The sequence below is a fragment of the Megascapheus bottae genome, chromosome X, assembly GCF_031878675.1.
Source record: "Megascapheus bottae isolate mThoBot1 chromosome X, mThoBot2.hap1, whole genome shotgun sequence".
NCBI classification, from domain to species: Eukaryota; Metazoa; Chordata; class Mammalia; order Rodentia; family Geomyidae; genus Megascapheus; species Megascapheus bottae.
In genome coordinates, this window is record NC_143547.1 from 6,332,209 (window position 1) to 6,347,650 (window position 15,442).

Below are 15,442 nucleotides of genomic sequence, written 5' to 3' on the forward strand. Positions count from 1 at the left end.
TTGTACCACAGATACAGAAAAAGCCAGAAGTGGTACTGTAGCACAAGTGATAAGATTTCTAGCCTTGAGAAAGCCCTAGGACAGTGTTTAGGGCCTGAGCTCAAGGCCTAGTTCTGGCAAAAAAAAATACTCTTCTTTAAGCCAGGCATCAGTGGCTCACGCCTGTAAGCCTAGCTACACGGGAGGCTGTGATCTGAGGATCATGGTTCAAATCCAGCCCAGGAAAGAAAGTCCATGAGACTCCTATGTCTAGGTAAGCACCAAAAGAGCCACAAGTAGAGCTATAGCACAAGTGGTAGAGTGCTAACTTAGAAAACCAAAGCTCAGGGACAGCACCCAGGAACTGAGTTCAAGTCCCAAGATAGGCACAAGCAAACAGTATTTTCTTTAACTTTATCTAAGTATGCTTCTATCAAAGTATTCAAATTGTGAAGTACCAAAGGTCCAATTAAAATCTTCATATACAATACAATCTATGATTGTATTAATTATACTTATATTGGTATGTTCTGGAAACAACTATAAAGAATACTATCAAGGAATGAATAGCTTTATTCACTATCAAATTTAACATTCCAAGATAAGTCAAGCAAAAATGATTCTCTTTACGTATGTTCTACAATTTTCAAATGTCTCGCCCATACATAAGCTCCTTTTTTATGTGTGTGTTGTTTCTGGAACCTGATGTCAGGGCCTGAGTTCTGTTCCTGAGCATTTTTGCCCAAGGCTCCTCTACCACATGAGCCACAACTCCACTACTGGCTTTTTTGGTGGCTAAATGGAGATGAGAGTCTCACTAACTAACTGCTCAGGTTGGCTTCAAACCATGATCCTTGGATTATAGCCTCCTCAGTAGCTAAGATTACAGTCATCACCCACGAGCACTAGATTCAAATAAGTTCCTTTTATTTTTTTATGTTTATTTTTTTGTCAGTCATGGGACTTGAACTCTGGGCCTGGGCACGGTCTCTGAGCTCTTCAGCTCAAGGCTACTGCCCTACCCTTTGAGCCACAGCACCACTTCCTGTTTTCTGGTGATCAATTGGAGATAAGAGTCTCGCAGACTTTTTGGTGCCTGGGCTAGCTTTGAACTGTGATCCTCAGATCTCAGCCTCCTGAGTAGCTAGGATTATAGGCATGACTCACCTTTTATTTTCACAGTAATTCTGGAAAGGAAGAGAAAGTATTATTTATATAACACAACCCAGACACTGTAGTTGAAACTGTCCAGTTGTTCACAAAAGCATGTCCCTTTTTTCCTTGGGGGCAAAGAATAAGACATTTCCAAGGATCCATTAAGGTTTATTGTGAATGTGACATACCTTATCCAATGGAATGTGAATTGAAGTGACATGATTCATAGCATCCTCCTTCCTCAACTGACTAGCTAAAGACAGATCAACCCAAGAACCAAGCTACAATATTTTTTAAAAAGCTTAAGTCACCATTAGAAGGATGGTTGTGCAAGAAAACTAGGCAGACAGGAGTATGTATTGAATTCTTGAATGAATAAGAACTGTATTGTCTTAAGTGATTGGACATTTGAGGTCATTTGTTGTAGCAGTTTTCCTATAGCAACGCAGAAAACTTTATTTGCCCAATGTTATACTGCTACTTTATCAAAGAGTCTGGACTATAACTGGGCATCTCTAGTGTTTAATATATCATTTATTAACCAACACCAATCCAATATAAGGTACTGAGCTATATCCTACTGCTAATCTGATAATGGAAGTATTTTAAATTATGACAGATAAGTCACACACTGGCTCTGCACTTCCCCCTTCTGTTTCTTATATATGTTCTTCTAATCATTACTCCTCAACTATCTTACGGAAAACCAAATACAGTGACAGATACCAGGCTTTCCTGATCAGAGAGGACTCATACCTTAAAACTATCTCCTCTGGGCTTCCCTCCTTCCTGATAGTGCAAACAAAAGTCAGTAAAAATCTTTCTCTCTCCTGCGGAGATAAGCTCAAATAAACTTCCCTTAAAAGGATTCAGTTGCTAGTGCATGCTGAGAACAGCAGTGTTCAAAGTCTCTTCTTAGGTACGATTCACAGACAGTTTGGAGAAGTCAGAGGCCAGAGAGCAAATACCAAAGCAAGCAGAGGTAGTGAATCCATTGAGTGAGGTAAACATAAGAGGAAATTTCCTTCTGAGGGGAAAAGGGACGGGGGGGGGGGGGGCTAATGGGATTGTTCAGGACCCTGGAGAGCTCCTAGAAAGCACTGTTAATGTCCCACTACTCTGACACCAGATTAAGTGCCCTTTCTTCTGAAATCTCTAATTGATGAAGTGTTCTTGTCCTCTCTGGCCTACACCCAGTAGGAAGGCTGAGGCTATTTAATGTAGCCCTACTAAGGACCACATGAAATGCTTACATCTGAGATATTATTTAATTTTTTGTACTCAAAACCTTATTGTTCTTCCAGATTATAAACTTGTGTTAGAACCCAGGTGAGACTGGATTCTAAATACTTCCTCCAACTGAAACTTTATTACTACATAAACTGCCTTATTAACCCTATAGCCCTACCATGAGAATTGTCTGAATTACAGGTCCCTTTCTTCCTAAATGTGCTGAGTCTTGAGGCCAACATCTGCAGCTGGCGAACACGTGGCCTCTCTTGCATTTGAGATCAATGGTATAGAAGAGTATCTGCCCACTCTGTATGGTGACTCCCGTCTCATCGCACATGTCACAACCTCTTTCTCACACCCAAGGATCATGCCTCCAGCTCAGCTTTTTTACTGATTATTTTGGAGATGGAATCTCATGGACTTTCCGTCCCAGGCTGGCTCTGAACCAAAATCTTCCAGAGCTTAGCCTACAGATTGGCTAATGTTTACAAGCTTGAGACCTAAGTGCCCAAATCTAAAGCTTATATTTGAAGCCATCAAAATGGATTGGTCTTTGTCAGGGGGGGATCAGGTAAGAGAGGAGGGCTACAGACCAACATCTGGAAAACATTTATAGCTAGGAGACAGAAGGCCAAAGAGCCAGTAGGCTCAGGGTGGGAGGAAAACTGGGAGAGTCCTGAGCTTGAAATACTAGGAAGAAAATAGAGGCAAGGAAAGCTTTAGATTTGGTGTCCAGAGGAACATCAAGCTATTTTCTTCCTTATTGTAGCTTCTTTAAAGCTAATGTTAGTAAGGTTTTTTTTGTTTTTGTTTTTTGGTCAGTCCTGAGGCTTGAACTCAGGGCCTGGGCACTGTCCTTGGACAATTTTTTTAATTTTTCTTTTATTGTAATTAGTAAAAGGGTTACATGATATTTGCCAGATAGAAGGTACATTAATTCACATACACTGATACCCTTTCACATGTCTTGGTACCCATTTCCCTCCCCCACACACACACCCCCCACCCGTCTTGGTTTTCCCCCCTTCCCTATCAAATTTCAAATAGCCAAATTCAAATAAATTCAATATATCACATAACAAAGTGAGATACTATACCAATATGAGATAATCAAGGGACAGCAAAGGAGATGAGAGACAACATAGTACATTAAGGACAACAATCATTCATTATATGGCTTTTGTTTCAATATCCTGGAGGTCCTTTCAATTAGCTTCACATTATATGGCCTTATGTATCAAGATTTTGCTCTATTGCAAATCTCTGCTAGTTGAGCCCAAGGTTTCTACTGATTATGACGAATGAGGGAAACCATTGAGCCTAAGTTCCTTTGAGTCTGGCTTACTTCACTTAATATGATTTTTTCTAAGTCTTTCCATTTCCTAACAAATGGGGCGATGTCATTCTTTCTGACAGCAGCATAGGATTCCATTGTGTACAAATACCACAACTTGTTGATCCACTCATCAACTGAGGGACATCTAGGTTGGTTCCATATCTTTGCTATGGTGAATAGTGCTGCAATGAACATTGTTGTGCTAGTGGGTTTAGTATGTCCTTGTTTCTGGATGGTTGGGTAAACAGCGCTGGAGGAATTTCAATTCCAAACTTTAGACTCTATTACAGAGCTATAATTCTCAAAACAGCTTGGTACTGGCACAGGAACAGGCCTGAAGACCAATGGAATAGAACTGAGGACCCAGATATTAAACCACAGACCTATGGCCACCTAATCTTTGACAAGGGAGCCAAAAAAATAGAATGGAAGAAAGACAGCCTCTTCAACAAGTTGTGCTGGCAGAACTGGTTAAGCACCTGCAGAAAACTAAAGCTTGATCCTTCTTTGTCACCTTGCACTAGAATTAACTCCAAATGGATCAAAGACCTGGAGGTAAAAGCTGACACACTGAAAACTTTACAGGAAGGAATAGGAGATACACTAGGCCTCCTTGGCACAGATATAAACTTTCTTAATAAGGACCAAGAATCACAACAAATCAGAGAAAGGCTGGATAAGTGGGACTGCATTAAACTGCAGAGCTTTTGTATGGCAAAGGACATAGCTAGTAAACTAATCAGGAAGCCTACAGAGTGGGAGAAGATCTTCACCAACCAAACAACGGACAAATGCCTCATATCTAAAATATATCAACAACTCAAAAAATTGAATCACTCCAAAACTAACCTCCAAAGTAACAACCATCCCATTAAAAAATGGGCCAAAGACTTAAAGAGAGTCTTCTCTGAAGAAGAAACAAAAATGGCCTATAGACACATGAAGAAATGCTCAACATCTCTGGTCATAAAAGAAATGCAAATCAAAACAACTCTAAGATTCCACCTCACTCCAGTTAGAATGGCCAGGATCAGGAAAACGAATGACAACAGATGCTGGAGGGGATGTGGCCAGGAGGGATCACTACTACACTGTTGGTGGGAGTGCAAACTCGTTCAACCACTATGGAAAGCAGTGTGGCAGTGCCTCAACAGGCTAAACATAGAACTCCCCTATGACCCAGCAATTCCACTACTTGGCATTTGTCCTTGGACATTTTTTGCTCAAGGCTAGTGCTCTGCCACCTGAGCCACAGCACCATTTTCAGACTTTTCTGTGTGTGTGTGTGGTACTGAGGAATCGAACCCAGGGCTTTGTGCATGCTAGGTGAACACTCTACCACTAGGCTATGCTCCCGGCCTGTTTGTTTTCTTTTGATCTTTATATATTCCTTTGGTTAATTCCAAAGCTGTTCCAATGTGCAAAACTGATGCCACCCTGACAGCTGCTCAAACATTTTCTAGCAGCCCACAGAAATCCTCAGGATGGAGTACTTAATGAGCATTTACTAACTATAGACCCACTGGTTAAAATCATAACTCTAAAGTAGCATGCTTTCAAAAGTCAGGTAAGGCTGAGCTTGTCACAGGGCAAACAGTCACACAAATGGAAAGGCAAATGAAAAGAAAGAAATTCCCTATAAATTCTACTAACATTGTAGAACACGATAGCTTGGCAGGGTATTTAGCACAGGCTGGCCTGTAATCTGAAATGCTGCTGCCTCATTCCCCTGAGTTCTGTGATTACAGGTGTGCCTGGCTTCCAGGAAAATCATGAGAATAGAGAATGTGGAAGAAAGAGGTTCTAATGAGTCCAGCAGAAACAAACACTAAAGAAAATTTCAGAAGCTATTTTTAGTTAGTTTCTGCTCTCTATGCACAAAAAGGAAAACAACATATTAACTTATGGGCTGCACAATAGCATCCCTCAAATATATAGTGAATGTTATTCCACAGGATAAATATTCATCATGTGCTTGCTTTGTTCCAGGCAAAGGAAAGACAATAAACTTGCAGAAGATATCTCAGCAGCAGCATAAACTTTCAAAAGGCAGGGAAGAAATTGGTGTATGAAATGGGTAATAAAGAAAATAAACTACATAACTTCTGGAAGAGAAGAAAAAGATACAAATGGAATGTGTAAGCATAAAGCATAAACTAAACATAACTATATCAGAAATCTGTTTTATTTACTATCTTTATGGAAGTTGCTGTGGTTTCGTTAGAGTTTCATTTCATTTTTGAGACAGTCTCATTACATAGCCCAGATTGCCCTCTCAAATTCATCAGCCTCCTGCCTCTGCCTCTTAAGTACTAGAATAATATTCATGAATTGGCATGAACTACAATACTTATCTCTAATCACTAATAAATATTAGTACTGGGGATTGAACTCAGGACCATGCACTTGGTAGGCAAGCACTCTATCATTTGAGCCTTACTTCCATTCCATTAATATTTTAAATAGATAAATCTGTTTTTTATGGGGATGAAAAATAGAAGGTAGATATAGACTATGATTTTTTTAAAACTTCAAAATAGGCTGGGCACTACAATCATAGGAATTCAGGAGGCTGAGATCTGAAGATAATGGCTCAAAGTCAGCTCTGGCAGTAAAGTCCTTGAGAGCCTTATCTCCAATTTACCACCAAAAAGTAGGAAGTGAAGTTGTGACTCAAGTGTCAAAGCACTAGCATTGAGCAAAAAAATCTCAGGTTAAGTGCCCAAGCCCTGAATTCACCTAGGACCAGGCACACATACACCAAAAAGAGAATACCAAATATACAAGATAAATGTACACTGAAATACAAGATTGATGAGTAATAATAAAAATCTATTCGGGAATGTTAACGTCAGGGGAAATATGGGAGAAACAAAACAGGACTTAACAGCAATAAACAGAAAAACCTACCATGAAGCTAAAACATTTTGAGCCTCTATGGATTTTACATATGATTTCAAAATATACAAAGCAAAAAAAAATTGGTGCCTGGCGAAAAACAAAATTGTTATAGTAGATTTGTCATTATGGCAGATGTTTCTTTTCTCAAAAAGTTTTCAATAAGGTGGACATAAATATCATAAACATATAGTGCAAGAGGCACAAATATTTAAATTCCAAATTAAAATCTCAATATAAAATATTGCATTCAACAAATTCAAAATGTAATTTATTTTGAGATCATATGGAACAAAAAATGACTGCATACTAAGTAGGCGATAAGGAGAATCCCTTCAAATATAAGGGTTAGGAACTATAGGGAAATTGCTGACCTTGCGTTCATGATGAAAAAAAATCTAATACTTTTTTTTTCAGAGTCTGGTATAATCTCAAACTCCATGTTGCCAAATCAGGAGATGATGGACACTTGGTCCACAATAATATCAAATCAGGTTTCCAAAAGTTTTCCTGACCATGTGGCTCACACCTGTAATCCTAGCCCCTCAGAAAGCTGGGATCTGAAGATTCAGACTCAAAGCCAGCCCAAGCAGGAGAGTCTGTGAGACTCTTAAATTAACCACCAAAAGGCCAAAAGTGTGAATCTCAAGTGGCAGGGTGCTGACATGGAGCAAAAAAGCTAATAGAAGAGCACCTTGACCCTGAGTTTAAGCCCCAGTACTAGCCACACACACACACACACACACACACACACACACACACACACACACACACACACACACCAAAGCTTCCTGGTGAATCACAAAACATGACACAATGTTGAAAAAAATGCTTTGTTGTTTAGCATTCTAATACTATAACAAAATATCTGATATAACTAACTTATAAATAGAAATGTTAACTTTGGCTCATAGCTTTGGAGGCATCGGTCTATGATTGATTAGCACTATTGTTTTGTGGCCTATAGCAAGGCCATATATCATGGTAAGACAGAACAAAACTTCTGACCTCATGGTCAGGAAGTGAAAAGAGAGGGAAAAAAAGAACCTAAAGATCTCTCACTAAGCCTCAACACCTTCAGTTTACACCACCCCACCTTCCAGAGGTGCCAAGCTGAGCTCCAAGTCTCAACTATGACATTCCCCAACAGTCCTCAGGTAAGAACTGATAGGCTTTGGCTTATAGGTGCTTCTGCTTCCTTGCTCAGAGATGGGGTGGCACTGTGACCCATTGACTATATTACATTTCAGAACTCTTCAGCAGGATTAGGTTTCATTATCATACCCAGTACTGACTTCTTCCTTTGTCTGTCTCACTTTCTCAATGTTTCCTTCTTTCTCCATTCAGTGATTGATACTTGAATCTTTGTCTTGGGATTGGCTTTTGTGGGAACCCAAACTATGAAGATCTCATTTAGAAACAAATTATCAAATTGCTACTTATCAATTACTGTCAGGGATAGTTGGGTCATTAAAATTTATTACGATCTTCCTAAATATAGAATTGATAACCATTGAGCACAGTATTCAGTAAACACCATCAGTATGCATCAGTGGGGACTAATAGTCTTGATAACAGAACAACACAGAGTGCTTCTGAGAAGGACTTCTTCAGAGAAAGAAAGTTGAGTTGAATATCTGTAGTTGGTATACACAACTGGAACTTAATGAGGAGATGAGGGCACTATTGGGTTAGTGATACTTCATGTTTAGGTGTCACAAATATTTGGCCGATGAGTACACTAAAACAAGATACACTTCAATACATTAAAGGCTCTTGAACATTGTAATAGGGTTTTTCATAGCTCTGATTCCAGGTAGGAATTTAAACATTCAACATTGCTGCTACCTTCATGGAAAGCTTATCTTTCCCTAAAACAGTGTCCTTGTCTGGACCAATTTGACCAATATTATTTGCAACTGTTCACTGCTCATTCCTTATAATGACCCTATGCAAAAATACAAGGGAAAAGTGGGAGATTTGTTAGTGGGCTGCTCAGTTCAAATGACCATTTCTAGTGTCTTCAGACGCTTCTTTGGAGACAAGAAAGTCTCTGAAGATCATACCAAACCTTCCATTGAAGTGATAGGACAATGGAAAACAGTTCAAAAGGATCTTTTCTTTTCTAAAAGAATTTTAAGATCTTGCTTCACCACTCTATAGTTTAAGCTTTATAGAGACTCTGCGGTCATATATATTCCTTTTACTATTTTATATCCATATTTTAAAAGGCTAAGTCCTTTCTAAGATAGGCAAGGCTTTATCTTCAGTAAATTTGACTTTTAATCCTTTGCCATGAATAGATTTTTCTTCTGGGACTATTGTTTTTCATCTCTGCTGGGATAATAACATCCCTTTGTGTGAAAAAAATAAGGTACATTTTTAAAACTATGGCAATACACAGGCGGAAAGTAGATAACTGAAATAAAGTATGGATGTGCATGTTTTATATAAACATTGTGCATATATATGCATACTATATATATGTATATATAGCAACATTTTTCATATATATACACAACAAAATTTAATTTATTCTTCATAAAAAACTGACAAAGGAGAAAACCAGAAGGAAACAAATACTTAAAATAGCAACTGGGAAAGAACTTCACTGTGTCTTTCTGGTACAGGAAAAGAAGACTAAGGGTTCCCTCTCAGTTACAGTACTGATGCAGAGCCCAGCAGGGTCACAGGACAGGAAGGCTTAGTCCTATAATCGTTGCCCTTTTATTTTTTACTGCTTTCAAATTTCATATATATATATGGGTTGTTACTTTAGCTAAACATAAGGAGAGACATCATAAATGATTGATTTTTTTCAGGGAAAATCAATGTGATTTTGAGAAAAAGCAAACTTTCCTTGAATTTTAATATACAGATTTCAAGTTGAAAAGTGCTGTTTTATTTGCTGAAAATTAATTTTAAGTTATAAGCTGGTAAGACATACCTAAGCTTTACTCAAAGAAGTAGGGGGACAAAGTAAGAGCAGAGCAAGATGGCAGAACAAGACCACCAGAAATCTATGCATAGAATATCAATCTGAACAGCTATCTGTATAACTGGGTGAGAGATCATAGAGTTCCTCATTTTAGAAAAAAATATAAGACGAAGTAATAATTAATTGTATAAAACTCATTTGTCAGTGCTGGGAGTTAGGCCTACTGGTAAAGTGCTTGCCTAGCGTGCACAAAGTCCTGGGTTCGATTCCTCAGTATCACATACACATAAAAAGCCAAATGGTACTGGCTAAAGTGGCAGGACACTAGCCTTGAGCAACCAAGGACAGTGCCCAGGCTCTGAGTTCAAGCCCCAAGACTGGCAAAAAAAACCTCATTTGTCACTTTATAGCCTATAATAATGTGCCTGCCTTTTAAACCTATTGCAATTACTTTAACTTTACTAAAATATTAATACACCAATAAAACTTTCCTTAAACAAAAAGAAAATCAAATAAAGACACATAAAAGAACTTGAGGCCTAGAAGTTTGAGGCACTGATTTCAAACCTTGATATTAGATCACTCCAGGCTGTCCACACAGGACCTCGGCCCCTTTAGTGCCCCTTTCGTGCCCCACCTTGGGTGCCAGTATGTCGGGGTCCTTCGTCCTCGGTCCCCCTCTACTAGTAGTGGGATGGGAAAAACACACCCCGACCAGGCCAAGCCGGGAGAGGAAGGGGCCCAATGTCCTCCTGCACCCAGTCTTCTTACCCCGGAGCAGGAACAGAGACGCCAGGCAGCTTCATCAAGGCAAGAAGATCTCTCTCTCTCTCTCTCTTCCCTAAATCCCTCCTCCTTATATTGGGTGAGGGAGCCTATCAGTATACAAGATGGACAGGACAAAGAGATCCACGTGTTTTATCCCTACTACAAGCCTCAGCAGAAAGTTATCAGACATGGCGTTACTCAGCCCCCAACATCTTGGTAATCTCATATTGTTAAAGCATTTTACCTTGTTATCTGATATATTGTATATATGTTTATCTGGTTATTTGAAATCTGATAAGGAAGGAGGTAAACAAGATGAGCGGTGGGGGTAGGGGGAGGGAAATGGGGATCAAAACATGAGAAAGGGTATCAATGTTTGTGAAGTAATGCACCTTCTATGTGTTGAATATAATGTAACCCTTCTATTAATTACAATAAAAATTATATGAAAAAATTATAAAAGGAAAGAAAACTTTGAATTGTCAACATTCTATAGAAATGGAGTAAACTCATAATGTAAATGCACAATTGCTTCCAAAGGCTGAATAGGAATTTTCCTGTTCAAGTCAAAGTCTAATGCTCTTGATGGACACCTCAGTGGAGCAGGACTCTTAACTGGCCATTTAGAGATAAAAAATATATATACTGGATCATAAAAATATGCATCTATCTCTGTCTCCCATCTCCTTCTTCTTTCTCACACACATGCGCACACATTGGGCTCCATTTGAGAAAAGAAACCTATCTCTGCCTACATCTTGGAGATTGATACTCTGAAAACACTTTGATTTTTAAAAACAACAGGCTTTCAAGACTTAAAACAGTGATTTTCTCAGTGGTAGTCACACTTGTAATCCTAGCTACTTGGTAGACTGCGAATAGTTCCACACCTGCTTGGGCAGAAACATTCATGAGACTTCCTTCTCAATCCAATAGTCTCTGTCTTCTCAAGCTACGTGGGAGATTGAGATTAGGAGCAACTGCAGTGCCAGGCCATCTAGAGCAAAACAAAACATTCCAAGATAGTGTGTCTTCAGAGAAAGGAAGCTGGACATGGTGCTATGCCTGTAATCTTAGCGACAATAGTGCCATGCCTGAGCAGCAAGCAAGATCCTAGTCTAAAAATAATCAGTGAAATACATAGCTGACTGGAGGCATGATTCAACACTATTGTGCCAGCCTAGTAAGCACCCAAGCCCCAAGTTCAAATCACAGTGTCACAAAAAAATAAGTAAATAACCAGACTTCAAAGGCCAGATGACTATGAGGAATAGAAAGCCAAGGAACAAGAAATTTCATTTGGCTGAATTCATTCTCTGGTGACTTGGCCTTTGCTTCCCAAGCCCAATCTGGATGTGAAGTGTCACCCTGGAGCCATAGCTTGTGACTGATTTAAGGGTAGCTGGTGTGCTCTTTGTCTTGGTGGTTAGAGAGAAAAGGTCAGTCATTTGGGCTAGCCCCAGATCTCTCTAAATTAAGGGACAAGGAAAACTCAGTTATATTACTCCTGTCAATGTAGTGCTAAACAGGGAATTGCTTAAGTTACCTAAACCAGTGATTTCAAAGTTTTTTATTTGTCCACGCTGCCCCCAACCTGTTATCCTCTAGATCTCTGCCAACCAAACTTTGTTTCACTGTAGAAATGTCATCCTGCATCTATAAGTTGTACAGAACTGGTAAAAAAAATATATCTATTTTATTTGAAATTGGATAGGGAAGGGGGGAAAACAAAGATGAGGGTTGGGGGTGGGGGGAGGGAAATGGGGACCAAGACATGAGAAAGGATTATCGATGTATGTGAAGTAATGTACCTTCTATCTGGCGAATATAGTGTAACCCTTCTATTAATTACAATAAAAATATATGGAAAAAATATATCTATTGACAGGCAAATAAATCCCATCTGGTAGGTTCAATTAACTTTCTCCCCCCTCCAGTGTGGATGAAGCCCATTGCATCTACATTTGATATTTGTGATTTAGACATGTACCTATGCTTGGAATAATCTGTTGGAACATCTTAACATTTCTCTTGTTACTAATAAAGTCCCTGATTTATGCTCATTTTATAATTGTACAAGAGCCATGATTCTACTTTTTAAAAATTAACATAGTTTCCTCTATTTTTCTTTCAGAGTATAATGAAATCCTTATGGCTTCAGAACTCTCTCTCTGAAGAACAAGTAGTCTTCATGGTCTGTTCACACTTCAAAGTAAACCTAATCCAGGGAATGGATTTAACAACTTAATGAAGGCCAAAGGGATGAACATAGACAGAAAAATGCCTTTGTTTATTGGGCATCTACTATTTCCAGATTACTGTGTTAGGCACAAAGGATATAATCTTTGCCTTTAGGCAGCTTAGGCTTGCCATAAAGACAAATAACTAATCAAGTAAGTGATGTTAAGGCTCATTCTGTATGCTCTCAAGCCTTCAACTGAAAGATAGGGAATCTATCCATTTCTAAGCCTCAGGTTATGGATTCTCAATGCTGAGTGCCTGGAAATGGTTTTACATTTGAAAGATTGAAGAAAAAATGAAATTAAATTTTGATCCTCATTCTTTTCACATATCTGTTCTGATAACAAAGCTGTTTGGCTTTATTGCTAATGGCTTGAAATATTCATTAAACAGCTCTCCAGTAGAGATGGGCACAATTGACTAGTGGGCCCTCTCCTTTCTAATGGTATGAACTCCAAGGGTGGTGAGGGGATCAAGTGCAGTAACGAGCTCTAATTTGTCAAAGATTAATTAAAACAAAACAGAAGTCATGCCATAAAGGGTTTTATTATAGGAATTAGACCTTTGCACTACCATTAAGAGATAGAAAAGATAAAGCTTTTCTGATTTTGAATTTCATGCAAGTTCTTCTCATTAGCAAATTCTAAACCAAAGCCTTTGTGAGACATGGATTCCAGGAATTATGCTTCCTGGTTTTTCTTCTGCAAAGCAGATTACCATTCTTTCTTTGCCAGTCCTGGGGCTTGAACCCAGGGACTAGGCATTGTCTTTGGGCTTCCTCAAGACTGGTGCTCTACCAGTTGGGCCACAGCACCACTTCTGTTTTTTTTTCTGTGTATGTGGTACCAAGGAATAGAATCCAAGACTTCATGCATGCTAGGTAAGTACTCTACCACTAGGCCAGACTCCTGGCCCAGATTTCTAGTCTTGATTAACATTACTACCACCTCATTCTAGAATCAGATTCTTGAGAACTTCAGCAATTAGGAGTCTTACAAGACATTTCCACATTGGTGCTTCAAGCTAATGCCTCCAGTGTCTGCTTCCTTCGTTTTCAGTGGATTTTTTGCCTTGCCTTTCCCACCTCTTAACAGTGCTACAAACCACCAATTCCTATGGTACTCAATCTCTAATGGCTCTTCCCAAGAAGGGACCCCTGTCAATCTCATCATGGGAAAACATACAAGCCCAAGTAGAGGGACATTTCTATAGAACTGACTTGTCCTCTTCAAAACAAAAACAAAATCAAGAAAAAAACTGAATCAAGCCAGTCATCAGTGGTTCATGCTGATAATCCTAGCTACTCAGGGGGGCTGAGATCTGAGGATCGTGGTGTAAGCCAGCCTAGATAGCAAAGTCTGTGAGACTCTTATCTCCAATTAGCCACCAAAAAGGCAAAAGTAAAGCTGTGGCTCAACAGCGCTAGTCCTGAGCACAAAAAGCTCAGGGACAGAGCCCAGGCCTTGATTTCAAATCCCAAACTAGCACCAAAAAAGACCCCGAAGTATAAAAGAGCTGAGGATATGACTCAAGTGGTAAAGTGGCTACTCAGTAAGTGAAAGGCCCTGCATTCAAGCCCCAACAGTTACAAAAACAAAATATACATAATATGAAGTGAATTAATTTTATACAGGCCCTGCTAATTTTGTAGCAAGTCCTACATGAAAATATGGTACATTAGAAATCTAGACAAAACCTACTTGATACACAAAATAAACAGCAGATGATTTTCATAAGCCTGGGAGGGTCCGGCAAGAAAGAATGATAGGAGCTGATGGATCTTGAAGACAAGAATAGAATGGCTTCCCTAGCTGGGCTCTGCTGGCTCACACCTGTAATCCTAGCTACTCAGGAAGCAGAAATCTGAGGATGACAGTTCAAAGCCAACCCAGGCATGGAAATATGTGAAACTCTTATTTCCAATTAACCACTAGAAAACCAGAAGTGGTGCTGTAGCTCAAGTGGGAGAGTGCTGGCCTTGAGCTGAAGAGATCAGAGACAGTGCCTAAGCCCAGAGTTCAAGCCCTGTGAACAGCCAAAAAAAAAAGAATAACATGATTTTGATATGCCCTCCCCCTCCGGCTTAGTATATAACCCTCAAAACTAACTGGGAGCCAGTGATTCATATTTGTAATCCTAGTTACTCAGAGGGCAGAGATCTGGATGATTAAGGTTTGAAGCCAGATCAGGAAGAAAATCATACTAGATTCCAACTAACCACCCAAAAGCCAGGCTGGATACATAGCTCAAGTAGTAGAGTATCAGCTGTGAAGAGGATGAAAACCCTCACCTATTTGTACTCTACCAAAGTTACCTCTATTCAGCCCGGGGCTATTTCCTTGCCTTCCAAGGAAACACAAATGCCCTGAAATGATCAAGGTTAAGTTATACTGCAGTGGGGCTTAATACAAAGTAAGTTACTACAAAAGAACAAAGTTATGTCTCCTACTATCTCTGCCTAAGGACTGAGATGTATAAGTGTTATCTATCAATCTTCCAAAGTAACTTTCCTAATGTGTTTAGATTACTAGTTATTACATCTCAAAGGAGATGAGAATGCTATTGTGTAAAAGATCGTTCCAAATATAATAGATTTAAAGCTTTTGCTTCAGAAGGAGCAATACAAACATTCTAGCCATGTCACATTTATGAAATTGGCTAAAAAACTGTATTGTTAACATAACACTCCAGGGTAACATTAGTTGACAATCTGTAAATTCTGTAAAACAAGTTCATTTTTGAAAAAAAAAAGCATTTGTATTAAACATTTCAAATGTTCATTTATTTGGAAGCTGAAACATGTTAAGCACATTTTCAAAAGTAAGTCTATTGAACAAGCACTTATTGACATACAAATTTTGAAGCCATTAAGGATCCGATTTTGTTTAACATGA